The sequence below is a fragment of the Pteropus medius genome, unplaced genomic scaffold, assembly GCF_902729225.1.
Source record: "Pteropus medius unplaced genomic scaffold, Ma_sr-lr_union100, whole genome shotgun sequence".
In the NCBI taxonomy this organism is placed as follows: Eukaryota; Metazoa; Chordata; class Mammalia; order Chiroptera; family Pteropodidae; genus Pteropus; species Pteropus medius.
In genome coordinates, this window is record NW_024355205.1 from 30,182,344 (window position 1) to 30,205,429 (window position 23,086).

Below are 23,086 nucleotides of genomic sequence, written 5' to 3' on the forward strand. Positions count from 1 at the left end.
CTGACAGAACTCAAACATTTTACTTACTAGATTACCAGTTTATAATAAAGGAGTATGCCTCAGAAACAGCCAGATAGAAGACACCCATCGGGCGAGGTCTGGGGAAAAGGTGCAGAGCCTCCATGCTCTTTCCAATATGTTCACCAGCTGAGAAGTTCCCCAAACCTGTCCTTTTAGTGATTTTTATGGAGGTTTCATTACACAGACATGATTGATTAAATCACTGGCCATTGGCAATAGATTCATCCTCCAGCCCCTTCACCTCTCCAGAGGTTAGGGGCGGTGGGTCTGTAAGTTCCAACTCTCTAATCACAGGGTTGGTTCTCTAGGCAACCAGCCCCCATCCTTAGGTGGATCCAAAAGTCAACTCATTAACATAACAAAAGACACCTTTATCTCTCTAATCACTTAGGAAATTTCAAGGGTTTTAGGAGCACTGTGACAGAAATGAACTAAGACCAAAAATATATTTAATTACAATGTCACGCTATGACACAAATATCCTTTCTGTAGTAAAATGCAGAATTGAGATACATAAGCCACCTGCATTTTGTTTTTTGATACCTTTATTCATCAAATATTCATTTAGGGTTTACTCTGTGCCTAGCACTATGCTCGCACTGGAGGTTTAATGATGAACAAGACAGGCAAGGTCAAAGTCGAAGAAAAGCATCACTATGAGACGGCCTTCAGTTATTTTTAATCCTGAAGAGAAAAACACTGAGAACTGAAAATCTCATCTCACTCTCATTGAAAGATAAACTGAGGTATATTAAAACAATTTTAGGTTTATTTGACAAAAATTGAGTTGAATTGGGCAGCATCTCATCTAGCAGACAGAAAGAAGCTCTGAGGATCCGTACAAAATGAAAGACAGGCAGCAGGAAGGGAGCAGGAACAAGGAAGGTATGCTGGGCCCAAAATGGGTAGGTTATTGCAAGGTTACTTTCCTCTAGGTGGTAGCAGGGGTCTGTCAGGCACTTGACCTAACTAGTGCTGATCAGGCGATTCCTGATTGGTGTAAGATTCATTCTCTGGGAGAGCCGAAACTATAAGTTAAGTCTCAATTTGGTGACATGGGGCTTAGCACAAGTGACTCCATTTTAGGCTTGTTGTCTTGTTTTTAACAGTCTCAGCCAGATGTCAGTCTTACAGCTTGTAAAATTTGTCTCAGTGGTATTTTTGATAGTGAAGCATTTAAAAAATTGTAATAAAATGTTTTTTGAAAAGTTAACACAGTGCATAAACATGGTAAATTCAAATGGTTAAAGGGTATACAGGTAAAAGTCCGCCCCTCCCCTCTTCCTATCCCGTCTCCAGCTCCCTCCTCCATAGCTGGCAGGTGAAGTTAGGCTGAGGCCTAGGTGGGGCCTCCTAGCAGCTCTCCTCCCTCCTCAGTCCTATTTCAGATCTTTGGATCAGAGGGCCCTGTCTTGCTGGACAGAGCAAGTCCCCGACCCCCAAGAAAGGCCTCAAGTTCACATATCCAATCAGCCATCTGGAGCAGAGAAGGAAGTCATTCATTCTCAAATGCTTATTGATTGCCAGACACGTATCTAGACATTTGGGATATATGGCAAGTAAAATAAACAAAAGCTTCTGAATTCAGAAGAGCTAACGTTTTAAATTGGGAAGACGAGTGAAAACCGAAGATGACAAGTAAATCAGAGGAATTAGCAACTCTTCCCTCTTGGAGGTAGAGAGCGGGGAAGGGCGGGGCGGCTGAGTGTCCAGTGTGAGAACCAGGGCAAAAAACAGCCCTCCTCCTCACTATTCTTAACTGCAAACTACACGGCTTCATGTTGGGGGCGTGCAAGTCCCTCCTCTCTTAGTCATTTACAACGCAAGGGATTTGTGTCTACCATTAATGCCTCTTAGGTGAACAAAGGATCCCTAAATGATGTCACATTATGCTTTTTTTTCCACAACAATGAAAACAGACCTCAGGACTCAGGAATCCAGTGAATTACCAATTTCCTATCTTCAGGCAGTCCCCAACACTGCCAGTTCTAGACAAAGAACCATTTCTGATTCCCAGGAGGACTTCTTGTGGCCCGTGGGAGATGGGACCCAAGATAAAATGAGTGGGAGTACAGTTCAGTTACAGGGGCCACTCCCCTGAGGGTGTCCTTGTGCTGGAAATGACCTGATGTGAAACAAGGCAAAAACAGCCCCTCTTTACCTTTCACTATTCATTTCTTTCTTTATTTCATTCTAATTGTGGTCAAAGGTACATAACATAGCACTGACTGTCGGAACCATGTTTAAATGTGCAATTCAGGGATATCAAGCACATTCACATTGTTGTGCAGCCATCACCACCATCCGTCTTCAGATCTCTCTTCATCGTGTAGAACTGAAACTCTGTGCCCATGAAACACCCACTTCCCATTTCTCCCTGCCCCCAGCCCCCGGCAACCACCATTCTGTTTCCCATCTCTTGGGATTCGATTGCTCTAGGTCCCTCACATAAGTGAAATCATCCAGTATTTGTTTTTTTGTGTCTGGCTCATTCCTCTTGGTATAATTTCCTCAAGGTTCACATGTTGTAGCGTGTGTCAGAATTTCTTTCCTTTTTAAGGTGGAATAACCTTCCGTGACATGTATACCACATTTCGTTTATCCATTCATCTGTCCGTGGATACTTGGGTTGCAACAATGCTGCTGTGCACATGGGTGTACAAATATCGGATCACGGCCTGCTTTCAATCTTCTTGGTACACTCCCAGAAGTGGAGGTGCCCGCCTCACTTTTCTTCATGACAAACCAAATGACTCTGTGCTGGAAACAGAAAGTCAGGAGGGATAGGCAGTCTGTAGGATGTTTACCCGCAGTTTGTAGGATAGGCAGTCTGTAGGATGTTTACCCGCAGCCGAAGCCCTCTCATTTACAAGGAAAGGGATTTTTTTACCTTCTCGCAAATTCATATAAATCCCGCTTTATATGAATAAACATACCTCATTTGTGGTGTAACTGTTTACATTCCGTGCGTGCATGCACGCGGGTGCCGAAATCGTACCTATCAGAGACACCATAATCCCATTAGGTGCTTTTCATAGTCACATCACAGCTGCATCATAGAATTTCAACGCTGAGAAGCTAACACCCTTTCATTATAGATATGTACGCTTTCACGTAATCTCTTGGTTTAAGTTTATGTAAAAGATCAAGTTCCATGTACCTGAGAGAACAATGAAAAAAGAGGGTGACCTTAAAAAATAAGGAGTTAAAGTGTCTGAAATGGATTAAATAAAAAAACAGGCAGTAGCTCAAAAGAGAGTAGGAAACGACTAGTAATTCACAGATTGACAGAGTCGATAAACACACATAAGTGTGCTCATTTGCATGGATAGTCAAAGAAATGGAAATGAGATTTTATTTTTCACCTCTCAGATTGGTGGATAAAAAACTGGTATTATGAAGAGTGGGTGAGGCTGCAGGGAAACAATAACTAAGGGCGGAAATGGAAATAGATGCAGACTTTTTGAAGCACGATTTGGCAAAAGCTAATGACTTGTATTTCAGAGGCATATCACAAGTCGATAAGAAAACACACAGCATCCGTTCTAATAGCAAATAACTGAAAACAACTACATGTCCATCCATAGGTGTAAGAGGCTGAATTATATCCCCTCAAAAGATAAGTTCGAGTCCTAACCTTCAGTACCTGCGAGTGTGAACTTGTTTGGAGATGAGATCCTTGCAGATGTAACTAGTTAAGATGAGGTCATACTGTACTAGGGTGGACCCTAAATCCAATGACTAGTATCCTTAAAAGAAGAGGAGGGGACACAGCTATGGAGGCAGAGATGGGAGTGATACAGCCGTGAGCCAATTCTCCCCTAGAGCATTGAAAGGATCACAACTAGGTTGACACCTTGATGTTGGACATGTCTTCGAGAGCTGTGAGAGAATTAATTTCTGTTGTTAAAACCCATCCACTTTGTTATGATTTGTTATGACAGCCCTAGGAAATTAATAGAATAGAGATTGGTTTAATAAATAATGGTACATACACATGACTAGGGATGGGTGTGAGACCCTACGTTATTACGTTTTGGTTTTTTAATTATGTAAATATAGTTTCTTAAATAAAAATAAAATAAAATTCAAACAGTAAATAAAATATTCTATTTCTTTCCCTGTTACTTAGCTGTTTGGGTTTGTTTATTGTACTTTAAAGCCAAAATAAAAGAGGAAAATTATAATGATTCTTTTTAAGAAAATTTTGAATTGGAAAGATCTAAGAACTTGCCTAGTGTGGTAGGCAGGATAATGACCCTCAAAGCTGTCCACGTGAACAGAACCCATGAATATGTTAGGCAAAGGGGAGCTAAGGGTGCTGATGAAATTTAGGTTGTTAATCAGTTGACATTAAAATGAAGAGATGAGTCTACGGCCATACTACCCTGAACAAGCCTGATCCCGTCTGATCTCAGAAGCTAAGCAGGGTTGGGCCTGGTTAGTATTTGGATGGGAGACCACCTAGGAAGACCAGGTGCTGTAAGTGTAAAAAATAAAAATAAATAAATAAAAACATAAGGGATTGTAAGCTGACAAGGTTCTTGCAATCTGTGAGGTCAACCAAGGGTTGCCTCACCTAAAAAAAAAAAAATAAGTAAATAAAAATAAAGAGAAAAATTTTTTTTAAAGTGAAGAGGTGATTCTGGACAAGTAGGATCAGTGTAATCACAAGGATCTTTAAAAGTGGGAAAGGGAGGCAGAAAAGTCAGCTTCGGAGTGATGCAAGGTAAGAACTGGCCATTTCTGGCTTTAGTTTTGAAGATGGAGGAAGTGGCCACAAGCCAAACAATGCGGGCAGCCTCTAGATACTGGGAAAGGCAAAGAAATAGATTCACTCCCAAGAGACTCTAAAAAGAAACATAGGTCTGCTGACACCTTGATTTAAGCCCAGTGAGATCTCTACCAGACTTCTGACCTCCAGGAATATAAGAAAATAAATATGTGTTGTTTTAAACCACTACGTTTGTGTAATTTGTTATAGGGGTAATAGGAAACTTATATATCTTAACTCCTCATTTTGCAGAGGAAGAAACTGAGATCCAAAAACACAAGAGAATCAGCCCTTGAGCCCTGATCTCCTGTTTAGTAAGGCTGTTTTCCCTATAAAATGTGTACCCAACTAATAACCTAGAGGATAAACACCCTTTCACCTCAGACACATTTTGTCGTAATCAAACCTCCCTGGAACATTTAAAAAGTAATTTGCTCTTTAAGAAATTAAGCTTATTAGCATTTATAGAACATTTCACATCTCAAAAACAAAAATAAACAATTAGTACATTCCAAACCAACTTATTGAGAGTCATTTTTTCAGCCAGCTGAACTGTGTTGTCTTTTTTCTCCGGTAAAATCGAACTAGATTTCTCACTTCAAACCAGTTCAGAGTTTTTATTCCCATGCAAATGAAGAGTTTCACGATCAGAAAAACACATCATGCCACTACATGTACAGTTAATGCATATATAATAGGATTGCTATAAATTTAGATACCTGTTCACTGCCAAGAGTAATAAAAAAATCACTTCTAGAATTAATGTGATTGTGATCTCTGTTCTATAAGGCATTAAAAGGTTAACTCAAACCACATGTTGTAAGAAAATTGTAGGGGGAAAAAGAGTCCTGATCAAGTGGCATATGAAGGAAAATTATTGTTATTTTTAGTAATAGAAAACCAAACATACCCAAGAGACCTTAGATACTTAGTGTGTTTTTTGTTTTAATCAAGGCACATGGGACTTAAAGGGTGATCACATCATAAGCTATATAAATGTAGACTCACTATGTTGTACACCTGAAACTAATATAATATTGTCAACTATACTTTAATAAATAGACACATGGAAGTCTTGTGATATTTAGTTACTTTAATCATATGTAATATGCAAAATTAGAATAAACAAGTAAGAGCAATGGAAGATGTCTTTTAGACTTTAAAACAAATTCTATCATGTGATTAAAAGAGTTCTGACCTAAAATTCAGAAAATCTGGGTTCAAGTCTAGGTTTTGACATTTCTAGGCTGTGATCACTTCCCTGAGTCTTAATTCCCAGTTTACAAAATGGGGATCATGATACCTCCTGCCCTTCTAACAGGTGCTTGTGAATACCAAATGAAATAAGGAGTGTGAAAGCAATTCATTGACTTGACTCCTGGTGCCAAGGAAAAGTTTTGAATATGAATGAGGAGCCACGAGTAAACAGGAGATGATACATGACAAACACCATCAGGCATGTGCCCTCAAAGTGTGAAACTCCTGCCCTTTCTGGCAAAGAAGTAGTAGAGATCTATGATTAAAAAAAACAAAACAAAACAAGCAGTTTCTTGTTGAAGTTCACAACCAAGTCAGTTCCTTGCACTGGAAATTGTCTTGCTGTTGGCACTGGCCTGATCTGGACAGTAATATACTGGGCATCTTAATTTACTGCCCTGAACTCTCTGTGGTTACCCTCAATATCATTTTCTCCCCTTACTTTGTGTAGCAGTTAGAATGCTTTCACAAGCAAGCAAAGAAAATCCTTCTTGAAATGGCATTAACTCACAGAAGAGATCCACAGAGTAGTTCCAGTTAGCTAGTTAATGGGCTAGAAGATGACATCTGTCAGCTTGACCACGCAAGGCTTGTTTTACTCAGTTTAGCTTCCAACATGGTTACAAGATGGTTGCCCTAGGACATCCAGGAGAAGAAGCCAGACCAAGTCTTCTTTTTGCATATCTTTTTTTAAAAAAGGGAACATTTCTCAGAAGCCGCTAAAATGAACAGAGAACTCCAAGGAGCATCGCATGGCCTGTGCCTAGCACCTACGGTGCCCTGAAACTCCTGTGGGCCCCAGTGTTGAGATATGAAAAGGCCAACTCGACGGGTGGACCAGCAGAAGCCTAGGGCAGCACAAAGAGTGGGAACCTGATGAGAAGAGGCAAACGGTCAGAACTACAGAGGACAGTGGTGGGACCACTCACATTGCAGCTGTCACCAGTCCAAAACCAGATTAAACCAGGTGCTCTGCAGCAGAAACTAACAAGGACCCTGATGACACCACATGGATAGGAAGTACCCTCTTCCACTGACACCCAACCTCTGCCAACCAGATGCCCAGAGTCTACCCTGGAGTTGGGACAGCAGGAAAGGGAGGAAACTTAGCATTTACCAGTGAGACAGACATCGTCCACAATTTAAGGAAGTCCATCTGGAGAAGAACTGTGGGGCTTGGGATAATGAACAACCTCCTCTGGGGAGTGACTAGCATTTATGATCAAACAATTGAGCAATTTACTCATAGACTCTGATGAGATTAAGAGCCATCGTGGGCAATTAGATTTATCTGCACTGTCTTGTTATGAATCACCTGAATTGCTGACCATCCAGCTGCTGTTGAACAAATAATCTTTCACTTGACAGCTCTTTTTGGAACTTAATGTTAACAGTTTTATCTACTCATCTTTACTTCTATCAAAAGTTTTTACTAAAATGGAATTCTGAACTGGCTTTATTAGATTCCTTCTTTCCCTGCAGCAAGTTTAAAATAAAATTTTGTGTGTGCTCATAATGAATTCATATCTGAGAAAGTTGTTTTAACACCTAAAAGAGACTGAGTTAATTTAAGGCAGCGGCTTTTAAAATGTGGTCCCTGGACCAGCAGCATTAGTATTACCTGAGAATTCATTAAAATGTTAAGTTCTCCAGCTACATCCCAGGTCTAATGGATCTGAAACACACAGGAAGAGGAAGCAGACTTCTGGCTATGGCCAAATGAAAAGGTCCACGAATCCTCTCCCCAGAAAGTAATTAGACAAAATTGACAAGAACAACCATTTCAGTGCTCTGGAAATTGACAAAAGGCATAGGACAATCTCAGAAGTGTTTATGCTTAAAATACTGCTGAACTTTGGGTAAGAACAGTGGATGTCTGAGGCATTCTTGCCTAGGGCTGTTTCCATCTCCTCCAGCCCAGTGGGTGTGGCAGTTCTGCCAGAGCAGGACAGGTCATGAAGACTAACAACTGTGCTGCTGTGGGTGGAGGGGGTTCACTTGATTTTGTCTTGTGGGTGATGTCCATATCTAGTGGCACTGTCAATAGACGTAATGATAGCCCTGCCTTTCAAGAACTACTATAGGAAGTCCTTCAGACTGAAAAGAAGTGACATCAGATGGCAATTTGAATGCACAGGAAGAAATGAAAAGCACTGGAAAAGATAAATATGTGAGTTAATGTAAAAGACTGTATAGTTATATTTTTCTCATTTCTTCTCTAACTTCTTTAAAAGATATAATATTATGTAAAGTAATAATCATTAACACTGTATTGTTAGGTTTATACCACATAAAATATAATACATATAACAATAATCATCCAAAAGAGAGGAGAGAGAATTGAGCTATATTAGAGCAAAGACTCTATATCTTACTAGAACTAAATTAGTATTAATCTCAACTAGATTTTGATAAGTTAGGATGCTGTAATCTATAGAGGGATGTTTTATAATGATAAAACAGTCACTAAGTCAGTAATATATAACAATTATGAAAGCATATTCATCTAATACAGCCTCAAAAATGGGAAATGAAACTGACAGATTAAAGGAAAATGTAGATAATAGAATAATAATAGTTGGAGATTTCAATATCCCACTCTTAATAATTGATAGGAAATCTAGACAGAAAATTAGCAAAGATATAGAGGACTTAAAAAACAGTAGCAGGCTATGCAACCTAATTGATACATGTAGAATATTTCACTGAACAACTGCAGAAATCACATTCATTTCAGGTGCAGATGGAATATTCTCCAGAATAGATCAAATGCTAGACAGTAAAATAAGTCTCAGTACATTTCAAAGGAATGTAGTAGTACAATATTATTTTAATGTACCATGAAATTAAATTAGGAATCAACAACAGAAGGAAATCTGGGGAATCCCCAAATATTTGGAAGCTAAACACTACACTTTAAAGTAACCCATGGGTCAAAACAAAACAAAACAAAACTAGAGAATATTTGGAACTAAATTAAAATGAAAATGTAACATATCATGTTATGGGTACAGCTAATGCAATGCTTAGAGGGAAATTTTATAGTTTTAAATATAAGGAAATAATATAAACTCTATACCAACAAATTAGACAGTTTAGATGAAATGAACAACTTCTTTGAAAGACATAAATTAACAAACTGACTCAAGAAGAAATAGAAAATCTGAATAGACTTCTAGTAAGAAATGGAATTAGGAATCAACGATCTTCCCAGAAAGAAAACCCAAGTCTAGAGGTCTTCACCGGTGCATTCTATCAAATCTTTACAGACAAGTAACACACATCCTTCACGGACTCCTTCAGAAAGTAGAGGAGGACGGAATGCTTCTCAACTCATTTAATGAGACCAATATTATCCTGACACCAAATAAAGACATCGTGAGAAAATAAAATTACAGAACCATATACTCTATTCAAGTGGGATTATAGGAATGCAAGGATGGTCAAACATCCGAAACTTTATCAATGTAATACACCTTAGAAATAGAACGAAGGACAAAAACCACATGAGCATCTTAATAGACGCAGAAACAGCGTTTGACAAAATCTAACACCCTTTCGTGTCAAAAACTCTCAATAAACTAGGATTAGATGTGAATTTCCTCAACCCGGATAAAGGGTATCTACGAAAAATCTAGAGCTGACAACAGGCTAAATGCTTCCCCAGACCATTGGGAACAACGCAAGGGCGTCAGCTTTTACCACTGCTATTCAACGTGGCACTGGAGATTCCAGCCAGTGTTATAAGGCCAAAAAGTGGGAAAACACTTGAAGAAACATGTTATCCAAGAAGACATATAAGACACAGTCATGCTAAGCTGAGACCCAGCAGGGGACTAGCTGTGTGCTGCCCGCCCTGGCTCCCGCCCCACTAACAACCCGCTCCGGGGCCTGGGCCTCCTCTGCGCCCACCGTGGCGGTCCCGGTGTCCCCACACAGGGCCAGGGCTGGGCGGCGCCACCTGGCTCCTGGCCCCCTCCCCTGGCACCTACCATGTGGGGCGATTGCTGCGGGCGCTGGCGGCCCCCGCTGCATTGAGAGCGGAGACACAGGCTCAAGATAGCAGAATCCAATTGAGATTGGGGGGCCAAGCTTGCGCGCCGCGTTCCCCTCTCAGTTGCCATGAATCGCAGACACCCCGGCCCGATGGGCCCCATGTACGAGATATGGCCTCATATGCGCAGGTTATCTCCCTTCTCACCCTTCAATCAAGTGTCTCCTGTTGGGTGAAGAATCTGCAAGCGGAGCCGAGTTCCAGCTGGGACGGGACCGGGGACGGCTCCCACGGCAAAGCGCGAGCCCGAGCAAGAACGTGCCACCCTCTCCGCCAGTCACCACCACTGTCGGCACCTCCTCGCCCATTCCGGTCGCAAGCCTACCTTGCAAGTGGACCATCCCCTTCTGAGGAAGCACCGGGCCGGGCATGTAGTTGTTAACACCAGCAAGGAGCACTTTTGTCACTGGGCAAATCCTCCCGGGACCACATAACCTAATGCATCCAAGCATGGTGAGCCTTCTTGATGCCCACCAAAAACGTGGACTCGTGTCTAAGAGTGAGATTGAGAACACAAGCAGCTGTGCAGATCATCAGTGAGCACTCACCACCATTCAGAATAATGCAAGTGGGGCCACTGTAGCCACTGCCACCACGGCGACTGCCACTTCCCAAAACAGTGATTCCAACAGTGACTGTGACTATCAGCTAGTCCCCTGTGAGGTGCTGTGTTGCATGACCAACGCTTACGAAGATTTAGAGTTCTTGGGCCAAAGGACATTTGGGCAAGTGGGCAAGTGCTAGAAACAGGGCACCAAGAAAACTATGGCCTTCAAGATCCTGAAGAACCACCCATCACATGACTAACAGGGTCAGATAGAAGCGAACATTCTGGCCCGCTTGAGCATGGAGAATGCTGATGAATACAAGTCTGGCCGGGCCTACGAGTGCTTCCGGTACAAAAGTTACATGTGCTGGGTCTTTGAGATGCTGCAGCAGAACCTCCATGACTTTCTGAGGCAGAACAAGTTTAGCCCCTTGCCTCTCAAGTACATTTGCCCAGGCTTCCAGCCACAGCCCTGATGAAACTAAAAAGCCTGGGTCTTATCCATGCTAACCTCAAACCAGAAAACATCATGCTGGTCGATCCACCTAGACAATCATACAGAAGAGAGGTCATCAACTGTGGTCCGGCCAGTCCCATGTCCAGGGCTATGTGTTCCACCTACTTGCAGTCCAGATAGTAACCGGGCCCCTGAGGTCATCCTTGGTTTATCATTTTGTGAGGCAACTGATATGTGGGCCCTGGGCTGTGTCACTGCCCAGCTATTCCTGGGCTGGCCGCTGTATCCAGGAGCTTCAGAGCATGACCAGCTTTGGTATATTTCATATTTATTAAGTGCAGTGACACAGGCTCATTGTATCCTCTGTGGGGGCTCAAGACACCAGATGACCATGAAGCAGAGATGGAGATTAAGTCAAAAGAAGCAAAGCACATTTTCAGCTGTTCATATGATATGGCCCAGATGAAAATGACAAGAGATTCAGAAGGGAGTGACATGTTGGTGGAAAAAACGCATGGGCAGAGTTCATCGATCTGTTGAAGAAGATGCTGACCATAGATACTGATAAGAGAATTGCTCCCATTGAAACCTTGGGTCACCCTTTTGTTACCATGACACACTTGATTTTCCCCATAGCACACATGTCAAATCATGTTTCCAGAACATGAAGATTTGCAAGTATCGGGTGAATATGTATGGCACAGTGAACCAGAGCCAAACCCTTTTCATCACGCATGTGGCCCCCCAGCATGTCCACCACCCTGACCATGACCTTCAACAACCAGCTGAACACTGTCTGTACCACCCCTCAGCAGCACCTATGGCGGAAGGGGCCCAGTGGACCATGCCCAGATGCATGCTCAGCCTGACCGCTTCCAGTAAGTTCTCATCCTGTGCCCACCTGGCTTCCGAGGGTTTCAGGCCTCTGCCTCTAAGCATACTAGCTATTCCGTGTGAATGGAAAATGCAGTTCCTGGCTTCATTCAAGCCTCAGAAGCTCCTGCTTCCCCTCTGCTGCAGGAGCAGCTTGCTGCAGTGGTCACCCATGTGTCCCTGCAGCATGCAACTGTGAATCTCCAGTGTTGATGAGGATATGAAGAAAGTGGAACATTCATATGTTGCTAATGGGAATGCAAAATGATGTAGTCATTTTGAAAAACCATTTGGAAATTTCTTTCTCTTTTTTTTTCCATTTGGCAATTTCTTTAAAAAGTTATAAGTTTAAAAAGTAAAGAACAATGAAACTGTTGACACAGATATATATACCAATGTCCTTACTGCCATTATTCATAATGTTCTCAAACTGGAAATAATCCTGTATTTGTTTGCTAGAGGTGCTGTGACAAAGTACCACAAACTGAGGAGCTTAAATAACAGAAATTGATTCCTGTTATTCTGGTGGCTAGAAGTCTGAGATCAAGGTGTCAGTGGGGTTAGCTCTGTTCCACGCCTCTCTCGTAGCTTCTGGTGGTTGCTGGCAATCTTTGGTGTTCCATGGAGTGGAGAAGCATCACCCAGATCTCCACCTTGATCTTCATATGGTGTCCTCCCTGTGTGCATATCCGTGTCAAAGTTCTTTTTATGAGGACCCTAGTCATATTGAATTAAGGGTCCATCCTACTTCAGTATGATCTCATCTTAATGAATTACATCTACAAAACCCGATTTTCAGACAAGGTCACGTTCTGCAGTACTGGGGGTTAGGACTTCAACATACGAATTTTGGAGGGGATACAATTCAACCCGTAACAAATCTAAATGTCCACCAACTTGTGAGTAGAAAAACAATTTGTGGCTATGCATGTAATGGAATACTATTTAGACATAAAAAGGAACAAACTACTGATACCCACTTCGACATAGATTATGCTGTAAAACTTTATGCTAAATGAAGGAAGCCATAGCAAAAGGCTACATGTTGCATAATTCCATTTATAAAAAATATCCGGAAAATGCAAATATATCGAGAAAAAAGCAGATCAGTGGTTGCCTAGTGCTTCAGACGGGAAAAAGGATTAAACAAAAACCAGCATGAGAAAACTTGTGGGGCTGACGGAAATGTTCTAAAATTCCTTTTTCATAATGGTTACCAACTACATAAATTTGCTAAAAAGAATCACTGAATTGTACACTTACAAGGGGTTAATTTTTTAACAAATTATATATTAATAGGGCTTTTTTTTTTTAAGAAAAAAATTCTAGGGGTGGAACCAGTTATGTGTTTTAACAAGCCTTCCAGTTGATTCTAATGTATACTCAAGTTTGTAAACCACTCCTCTAAAGAGAATGTTTAAGTCAGGTGAACTTGAGATAACATCATTGGCACATCTAAGTCTAATTAGCACATCTAAGTCTCACCTAATTCCTAACCACCCAGTGTGGTAGAGAATCATGAAGACAGTTATATACCCTAAGCTATGATCCCCAACCTTTTTGGCACCAGGGACCAGTGCATGTATGAGAATCTAATGCCTGATGATCTGAGGTGGAGCTAGCTCTGGGGAGTGCCTGCAAATACAGATGAAGCCTTAGAGGCACTTGTCCTGAATTAAGCTCTTTATCTCTCAATTTGCTTTTCTTGGTAAATGGGCCCACTATCCACCCATTCACGCAAGCTCAAAATCCGGGAGCTACCTTTGCCTCCCCCACCACCCCCACACTCGAGTTAGTTGCTGAAGCTTGAGGTTCTATTTCCATTATCTCTCCCCATTTTTTTCCAGTAATGGCTTTCGGCCAGGACCTTATCACGTGTCCCAAATGGCCTCTCTGCCCTTAGTCTCGCCCCACCCTCATTTAATCCACCCATTCAGATATCCTCGGGATCATTCTTACATACGAACATAATTAAGCCGCTCCCTCCTAAAACTCCTTTGGTGGCTTCTCTTCTCTACCAGTTAGAAATTGCTTTCGGTCTCATATAACAGAAACCTGCTTATGGTTTGTTTAATCGAATAAAGATTTTTCACATACTATGAAAAGTGCAAGAATAAGCAGTCCATTTCCAATGAAAACCACTTTTATGTCTTATAGCAAAGTAATGTGCATTTAGAGTTTAAATATACAATTTGAAGATTTGAATATAATTGGGCCCAAGTATAGTATTTTCAAAAAAGGTCCCCGGCGGCTCTACTGTGCAGCCAGGGTTGACAGCCACTGCACCCAACTCAGGTGCCTTTGATTTACAGCTAAGCGCTAGAAAAGAATGAACCAAGATGACAGTAGGCCAGAGCCCAGGCTGGAAGTGCTAAACAGACAGCATACGACATATGTTATGGCCAAGATCATTAAATACACAGCTAACTCTCAGTTATAGTTTGCAAACTTCTAATCCCAAACTGTTCACTACTGCTCACTAGCAATCTCATTTTTGCACTTTTCCTTTTCCAACTTTCAAAAATGCCTTAGATACTTCACGATTCTGTAATATAATCTCATAGGGTTTCTTTATTGGTAACAGTCTTTGCAATTTTTTCTTTTCTTTTTGTTTTGTAAATATCTTCAGGTAGGACTAGCTTATACCACTTTCAACTATTTCTAATTTGCTTCCTAGTTATTAGTGTATTTGTTTGTTTCTTCTTCTTCTTATTATCATTTATGCCTACAGCACCTAGTCTTCCTAGGTGGTCTCCCATCCAAGTACTAACCAGGCCCGACCCTGCTTAGCTTCCGAGATCAGACATCAGGCTTGTACAGGGTGGCATGGCCATAGACCATGGACTGTGGCTCCACTGGGGCGCAAACCCAGGACCTTCTGCGTTAAAGCAGATGCGCTAACCACTACACTATGGTACCACGTCCTAGTGTATTTGTTTCTTAGCCTTAAAAAAAACTCTTTCAGGCTTCTCACAAGATGGCCTTGAAGGTAGAGGTTGTGCACACCTCATCTAATGACTACACCAAAATTATAACAAAACTACAGAGCAATCAGTACATGGAGTCACCTGAGGTCTAGCTGAACAGAAGCACTACAACTAGAGACAAAAATAACAGGTCACCTCAAAATGGTAGTAGCGGCGAAGACATGAAACAGACCCGTCCCACAACTGCCAGTGGCTATGGAGAATCGGAAGGGCCATCTCGGCTGCAGAGCCACCTCCCCAGCCCAAGGAGCTAGGGGTCCCGGCTGCATGCTGGGCTCCCCAGCCCAGGGTTCCAGTGCCCAGAAGAGAAGTCCCTACAACCCCTGGCTGTGAACGCTGAGTGAGACGGAGGGCTGAGGGAAGCCAAGACCTTCCTCTTAAAGGGAAGCACTTAGACTTACTCAGTGACAGACTCACTTACTGTGAACGCCAGTGCTGGGGCAGCTGTTCCGGGGCACCAGGGACATACGGGAGGAGCTGAGTGCAGGGCTTCAGGGTGTCGGCTGGAGGGGAGGCTTTCTCTCCGCTGCCCTCCAGCCTGAAAACGCAGGCACTGTGGTATGGGAGTCCTCATCAACCTGGATCACAAAGGTCGCCCCGCCCATCGGATTCCCTGAGACCCCGCCTCTCCCAACTCGTGGGCCCACCCAAGCCGCTTCCAGTGATTTATTCCATACAAACAGGCTGTCTGGACTTCTGCTGTGAACGTTCATAAAATCTCTCAAAGGCTAATGGAACCCAAAGAAGCAGCATCTGGCCTCAGCATGCCCTGTACCTCTTGCTGAGCAGCCCCAAGCCCCGGACTCGTGGCAGCCAGCCTCAGTTTCTGACTTGACCCCTCAAGGCACCTATAAGCCCAGCACAGGTGGCAGCCATATGTGGATTGCTTGGTGACTCTTACCAGGTGGCCCCAGAGGTGCACAGGCTGCAACTGAACTTGGCCTGCAGCTGGCCCCCTCCCAGGACTGTGCCACTGGGCCCCACAGCACGCTTACGACATAAAGCCATTCTACTAAGACCGAGAGACTTAGGAGCCCTACCTAATACATAGAAACAGACACAGGTAGGCAGCCAAAATGAGGAGACAAAGAAGCATGTCCCACATGAAAGAAAAGAACAAAGCTCCAGAAAAAGAATTCACCAAAATGGAGACAAGCAATATACCAGATGCAGAGTTCAAAACGGTGGTATAAGGATGCTCAAGAAACTTAGGGGAAGAGTAGATGAACTCAGTGAGAACTTTAACAAAGAGATAGAAAACATAAAAACGGAGATGGGAAACATAATAGGGAGCCAGAAAGAAATAAAAAAATCTAATATCTGAGATGAAGAGTACATTAGAGGGAATCAATAGAATCAGTGACATAGAAAATGTGGTAGCAAAGGACACTCAATAAGAACAGCAACAAGAAAAGAAATCCAAAAAAATTAAAATAGTTTAAGAAGCCTCTGGAACAACATCAAGCATAACAACATTCGCATCATAGCGGTACAAGAAGGAGAAGAGAGAGAGCAAGAGATTGAAAACCTATTTCAAGAAATAATGACGGAAAAAACTTCCCTAACCTGGCAAGGGAAATAGACATACAACCCCAGGAAGTTCAGAGAGTCCCAAACAAGATGAACCCAAAGGGGCCGACACCGAGACACATCATAATTAAAACGCCAAAGGTTAAAGACAAAGAAAGAATCTTGAGAGCAGCAAAAGAAAAGCAATTAGTTACCTACGAGGGAGCTCCTATAAGACTGTTGGACAGTTTCTCAACGGAAAATAACTGAAAAATAAAAAATATTATTAAAAAACTCTTTCTCTGTACTTTGCTTCTTTTGGATTTCTCCTAGTTCTGATATTTTCCTATAATTCATATAAGATATGTTTTTCCTAAGCAAAGGCTTTGGCGATAATCCCTTCGTGATGTGTGATGTGAAGGAGATTAATAGGAAACTACATATTTTCTGAGAATGACGAAGGTGTAAAGGGGAAATTGTCTTAGGTTATAGAAGGGAAAATAAAATGATTTAGGGAAAGACCTCAGAGAGGAAGCAGAAAAGAATGGGAATACAAGATTGAATTTTTGGTCTTCCTTCTCGCTCAACTCTTCACCTTAACAGAGGTCCCCAAACATCAAATTTTATTCTCAGGAATGCCAGAATGACACGCTGTAAGCTGGGCAGCCATCTGCATGGGCCTGATCTGAGACACCTATTTCTCCTCCTCATTCCCTACAAAATCAGTCTCGGGATTAGATTACCCGGCCACATTCTGCCTGTCAGATTCCAGCCACGTTCCGGGGCTCAAGACAACCCAACTACTTTAAGATCCTCTTGACTCCTTGACTCAGTGGGATTGGCCTGGTACAACAGTGAATTTCTCCAAATTACCTCTCTGAGTCTGCTGGTCACACCCCGGTTTGAAACACATGAACTTTGTTACTAGATTATGGAGCAGAATCTCCAATTCGATCACGGATTCTGAAGGTCAAAATGAATAGTCCTGCCCTAACCTTTACAAGACTGGAGCGAGAGCACAAATGAAGACCCTGATAAATCAAGATAACACAGCTAAATAAAATATAACCTATCCCCGTGCCTTAACGAATATATAGCTTCACAAAAGCCTGGAAGGCAAGTTCAAATTTGGAATTCTTGGACTTCTCTGGGTTCTGTGCAGGAAGCTGGCAGTAGAATGAGAGCCAGTGGCCTGTGCCTGGTCTTTCCTCTTTTCCATACCGCTGGCCCCATGTTGCGCCAGAGGGGCGTAGAGTCAAACTCAGGTGTGTACCCACGATTGCCTGTCCAGGCCCTAGAACAGGTTCAGGCCTGCTTGGGCAGGAAATTCCAGCATTATCGGTACTCAGTGTATGTTCTAGAACAGTAGTTCTCAACTAGGGGATGGATTTTGACCCCTAGGGAACAATTGGCAAAATCTATAGACATTTTGGTTGTCACAGGTTGGAAGTGTATGTGTGTGTGTGGCAGGGGGGTGCTTTGGGCATTTAGTGGGTAGAAGCCATAGATGCTACTAAATATTACACAATGCACAGGATAGACGCCCCCACAGAGAGTTATGTGGCCCAAAATGTCAAGTGCTGAGGCTGAGACATCTTGCTTTAGGAAGACACAAATACTGTTCAAGATCACATATTTCCTTATTTAAATTTAATTTTAATTTAATTTTAATTTTTCACAAAATTAAAAGTACCATATGATCCAGCAATTCCATTTCTGTGTATTTATCTAGAGAAAACAAAAACACTAACTTGAAAAAATATATGTATCCCTATGTCCACAGTAGCATTATTTACAATAACCAAGACATGGAAGCAACGTCTGTGTTGCATATTGATAGATAAGTAGGTAAAGAAAATGTGACACACACATAATAGAATATTATTCAACCATGAAAAAAGAAGGAAATCCTGTCAGTTATGACAACATAGATGGACTTCGAGGGCATTATGCTAAGGGAAATAAGTCAGACAAAGACAAATATGTACGATATCACTTATACATGGAATGTAAAAAAAAAATTTATAGAGAACAAACTGGTATTTGCCAGAGGTAGTGGGTACGAGGTGGGCAAAATGGTAGGAAGAGATTAAAAAATAAATAAATAGCTTTGATGAAAGACTGTCCAGCCTGTAGAAAAAGCCTTAAAAGAGTTCATTTGAGGCGAATTTTGAGGACATACGCGGAAGCAAAATCTCAACGGATTGAGAAAATACTCTCAAGAACGGCAGTTTTGCAGCTTATTTTTTACATTAAAGTCAAAGGAGGAGACATAAGAAGAGTGACATGAAACCCACTGGTGGTAAAATAAGGGGGTGGAAGAAAGCAAGGCGGAGAGATCTCTAGGACTGGATAAAAAGCAAAATGGAGAGACACATACCTTTTCACGTTGGCGGGTACAGAATAGTTAATATTTACGGCACATAGTGATGGCATGTGGGCAACAGATAACAGTGAGGGGTTCTGTGGTCTCTTTCTCTGGTGCTAGGGGTTGTGCCTTTGAGGGTTCTGGAAAAGAAAGTCACTGATATTTCAAAGGTGTGTTGTCCTAGATGCACAAAGACAATAGAAAGGCTCACTTATGGTAAAGATAGACCTTTGTCAAGAAAGCTCCAGTCTTAGGATGTGACCCACTTTAGTTAGGAATTTTTATGTTTAGACCATCCTGTGTGGTTAGTCTCCAAGTTTGTAAGACCTGGCACGCACCTCCCACCACCTTGTCGGGTTTAGTATGTGGCTCCTTTTCCATTCATAATTTATTAACCCTGCTCTAGAAGGAGGGTAAGGTTCTGGGTGAGAGCACCTTTCTGGCTCCACAGATTCTTCTGCCCGTGGGAGATGTGGTTTGAGGAGGGACAGAACAGGGCCCTCTAAATTGTGTGAGAAAGGGAGAGGGACCCCTTGTCCAGATGTAAGGGCAGTACTAGGAATGAACCTCTGGGGCCCTCTAATCCTGCATGATGCAGCCCTGCCTTAGACTCAAACAAAGGGCTGTTTAGGCTTCAGGCTGAATATATCTTAAGAAAGAAGCAACTGCCTGGCCCAAGGCAGCTCTTTGTAAGTGAGCTGCGCAGTTGGCAAGTTCTCATGTGAACTGAAATCTGACTCTAACTTCCTGAAACTCAAAGAAACTTCGGCCTTGGGCAAAGGCCTTTTGGCTGGCATTTGCAGGTTTATGCAACAGACTAGCATCTCTCAGTTATCTGGAAAGTGCTAGTTGAGTACAACATGCAAAATTGCAAATAAGTACACTTTCTGGAGGACGATAAAAAATGTAGATTGTGTATCTCTGACAGAGGATGCCTTAGAGTCCAAGGATAGAAATAAAGACAGAAATACAGACAGACGGGCAATCAAAAATAGAGAGATGAGAGGGGAAGAAAAGAAAGAGAGGAAGGAAGGAAGGAAGGAAGGAAGGAAGGAAGGAAGGAAGGAAGGAAGGAAGGAAGGAAAGGAAAGGAAAAAGGAAAGAAGGAAGGAAGGAAGGAAGGAAGGAAAGAGAAAGAGAGAGGGAGGCAGGGCAGGAGGGAGGAAAGAACTAAAAAAAGGGTAGCCCAGATGTGGCTGAATCAGCCTCTGTCCTTGTCTCACTCTGGCCTTGAATTCGGCCTCAGGATTTTTCCATCCTCACAATGCAATCCTCCCTACTGAGCATGAGAGGGAAATGCGGATTGCGTTGAAGAGTTCCCAGGGACGTGGGGAGGATTTAAATCCCACAAAGCCACTGGAACAAACGCCCAGCAGGCAGAGCTCTTGTCCCTTAGGTCTGTCCTCGTCTGAGTTTCCTTGTTTCTACCTTTCTTTTCAGAACACTTTCTCCTTTTCCTCTTCTGAGTCAAGTAGCCCCAGCTCTTGTGCCCAGCTTGCATATTTCCCTGGGAATGACAAACACCTGCAAGTCAGAGGTTCTCAAAGTGAGGTCCTAGACCAGCAGCACCGGCGCTACTTGGAAACAAGTTAGGAATGCAAATTCTGGGCCCCCAACCCAGACCCACTGAGTCAGAAACTCAGCAACCTGCGGCTTAAAAAGCCCTCTAGGTGAGTCTAATACATCTTCCGGGTTAAATTAACCTCGCGTCCAAAAACATTGCAGCCACCTTTGCTATGCAAGTACACCCTGTGGGAACAGAAGATGAAGATTCTCCCTTTCATGCTCCCCCAAACAAAGGTTTAGCAAACTATTCTTCCAACAGAAGTGTGCGAGTGTGTGGGTGTGGGTGTGTGGGGAGAATTCTCATTCTAAACCACATTGTTGCAGACAAACGTAAAAAAAAAAAAAAAAATTTCTAAAGAAAGAACATTGGTTCTTTCTTTAAAAATTTGATTCGCACTGCCCAAAGTACCCACAGTTTCCTGCACATCTTTCTAGAGATTTCTGAGCACACAAGTAAATATATGTTTATAATTTTTTAAAAACCCACAAAAGTAGTTTGTGCTGTTCGCTTATTTCATAGCATCCTTTTGGAATATTGAAATCAGGAGGCTTTGGCTAGAAATAAACGATAAAGATTTTTTTAAGGGTCTTATGATTTGCAAACGGAAAAGCCTACCCTTCTCCTTGACAGTTGTGGCAAAAGAGTCAGACAAAACAAGAAATGAGTAGGAGTCGATCTGCTGACATTTTAGTATTGTAACAGTTGTGTGATAAAGTCTTCCTTATCAGACAGGAAAAATTTGAAAAGAATACAGAATTCTGGTAACCAAATAAGTAACTCTATGTGCTGAGGGCTAAGAAAATTGCAGGGGGTGAAAGGTGAGGTCAGGGATTGAGATGTATTGCCTCCACACACCCTCAGAACCCTAAAACAAGACGAAAAATAAAAACTACAAAATCGCCCAACTCCACGTGTCCCAATTTTTTTTTTCAAATTCCAGTATCATTTTTTTCCCCTTAGAATTTGTATACAATTAACTGTAGCAAGACTGTGCTCAATACTATTTAAGCCTCATTTTAGGTTCTTTATAAACTATCTTGGTATTAGTATGCCGAAGTGAACACCTACCTCAGCGAACACCTACCTCAGCATTTGTAAATGTGAGAATTCACATTCCGGTAACTGGAAAACTAAAATTTGACATACCAACAAATTTACTTAATACTGATGTAACTACACAAAATTCTATATGCAACACACAACTTTACTATTACAGAATTTGGCCTTTGTAAACTAATTCACATGTAAAGTTACTCTTTGCTCATTCGTCCTGACCTGTGAAGTACTTCATCAACAGACCCCTCTCCCCAAAGCTTTTTACGATGTAAACAGATGATCCCTCCCCTTAAAACAAGGTGAAAAAAACCTAAGTTCCCACCTAGGGAAAAAAGTGAACCCAGAATCATCAAATTCCAAAGTTTCAGCAGATGTAATATCAAAATAGGTCATGAGCAACTCTTTGAAGTCTCTTACCTAAGTAGTAGTATAGGAAGTTACAGTGTTGGCCCAAAGACAAAGGTTTCTCATTAGACTTTGTTTTAATAGGTCTCAAAATTTTGTCACAGATTTTTGGTCAGGTTGTTTCCATTAAAAAGTACTGATTTTAAAAACTAATAACTTAAAATCTGCCATGCACACACATGTGTGTATACACGCACCCCCACAAAAACCCCAAATGGTCCACAAAACATTTTCCTTGTCTTCTGAAGGTTTTACCATGCATTGTAATCATTAACCAGTCTTTTACTATTAAACTTAAATGGCCAGTTGAGACAAACAGTTCTGGCACCCTTCTTCCACCAGTGATTAAGACTGGGGTGGCGGGTATTGGGGATAACATTCGTTTAATTTGCCGAGTTTTCTGGGCAGACTTGTTGACCTTGCCAGCTCCAGCTGCCTTCTTGTCCACTGCTTTTATGACACCCACAGCAACTGTCTCATGTAACGAACAGCAAAACGGCCCACAGGAGGATAGTCAAATAAGCTTTCTACTCATATGGACTTGGCAGGAACCATATGGACGGCGGCATCACCAGATTTCAAAGACTTCAGGCCATCTTCCAGCTTTTTCCCAGAACAATCTCCTTCAGCTCAGCAAATGTGCGTGCAAAGTGAGCTGCGTGACAAGCTAGCATAGGTGCATAGCTGGCACTGATCTGGATGGTTCAGGCTAATCACCTGAGCTGTGAAGCCATCTGCTTCCATTGGTGGGTCATTTTTGCGTCACCAGCCACACTGTCACGACAAACATCTCTGACTGACACATTCTTGACATTGAAGCCCACAATGTCCCCAGGAAGAGCTTCACTCTAATTTCTAAACAACAAATGAGACAACACAAAACCAAGGTCAGTTATAACTAATAACGTTCCCAAAATGATTTGAGGTCTCCAAGTGTGCCCCGCATGCCTCATTTTCCCAGTTGCTCGAACTGCAAGCCACAGATTACAACATTAGGAAGAGAAAGGATTTTCTTTTTTTCTCACAGTTGCAGGTTTCTGGACGTTTTACAGCCGCAGGGCGGAGGGAGCCCGCGGTGCGGGCAACGAGGAACCCCACGCGGCCCTTGGCCCCGCCCCTAGTCGCTCCGGGCCACTCGCGTCCCCGGCTTCCGTGGGGGCGGGCTGAGCGCGCGGGCGGCGATTGGTTCGGGCCGGGGGTGAAGCGCGGAG

General features: G+C 42.4%; 1 long non-coding RNA gene, 1 other non-coding gene and 2 pseudogenes across 2 annotated transcripts; 2 read left to right on the forward strand and 2 right to left on the reverse strand.

The window, feature by feature from the left end:
• Nucleotides 1–4,391: 4,391 nt before the first annotated feature.
• On the forward strand, nt 4,392–4,510 carry LOC120599088 (5S ribosomal RNA). Its single transcript, XR_005651802.1, has one exon. It is a non-coding gene; the product is annotated as a 5S ribosomal RNA (ribosomal RNA).
• A 233-nt stretch (nt 4,511–4,743) lies between these two features.
• LOC120598861 (homeodomain-interacting protein kinase 2-like) lies at nt 4,744–11,979 on the forward strand (annotated as a pseudogene).
• A 2,726-nt stretch (nt 11,980–14,705) lies between these two features.
• On the reverse strand, nt 14,706–14,821 carry LOC120599064 (uncharacterized; annotated as a pseudogene).
• A 7,112-nt stretch (nt 14,822–21,933) lies between these two features.
• LOC120598836 (uncharacterized) lies at nt 21,934–23,011 on the reverse strand. The gene is made up of 2 exons (XR_005651760.1): nt 22,901–23,011; nt 21,934–22,730 (listed from the first exon to the last, which is right to left on the reverse strand). It is a non-coding gene; the product is annotated as an uncharacterized LOC120598836 (long non-coding RNA).
• Between the last annotated feature and the right edge of the window lie 75 nt (nt 23,012–23,086).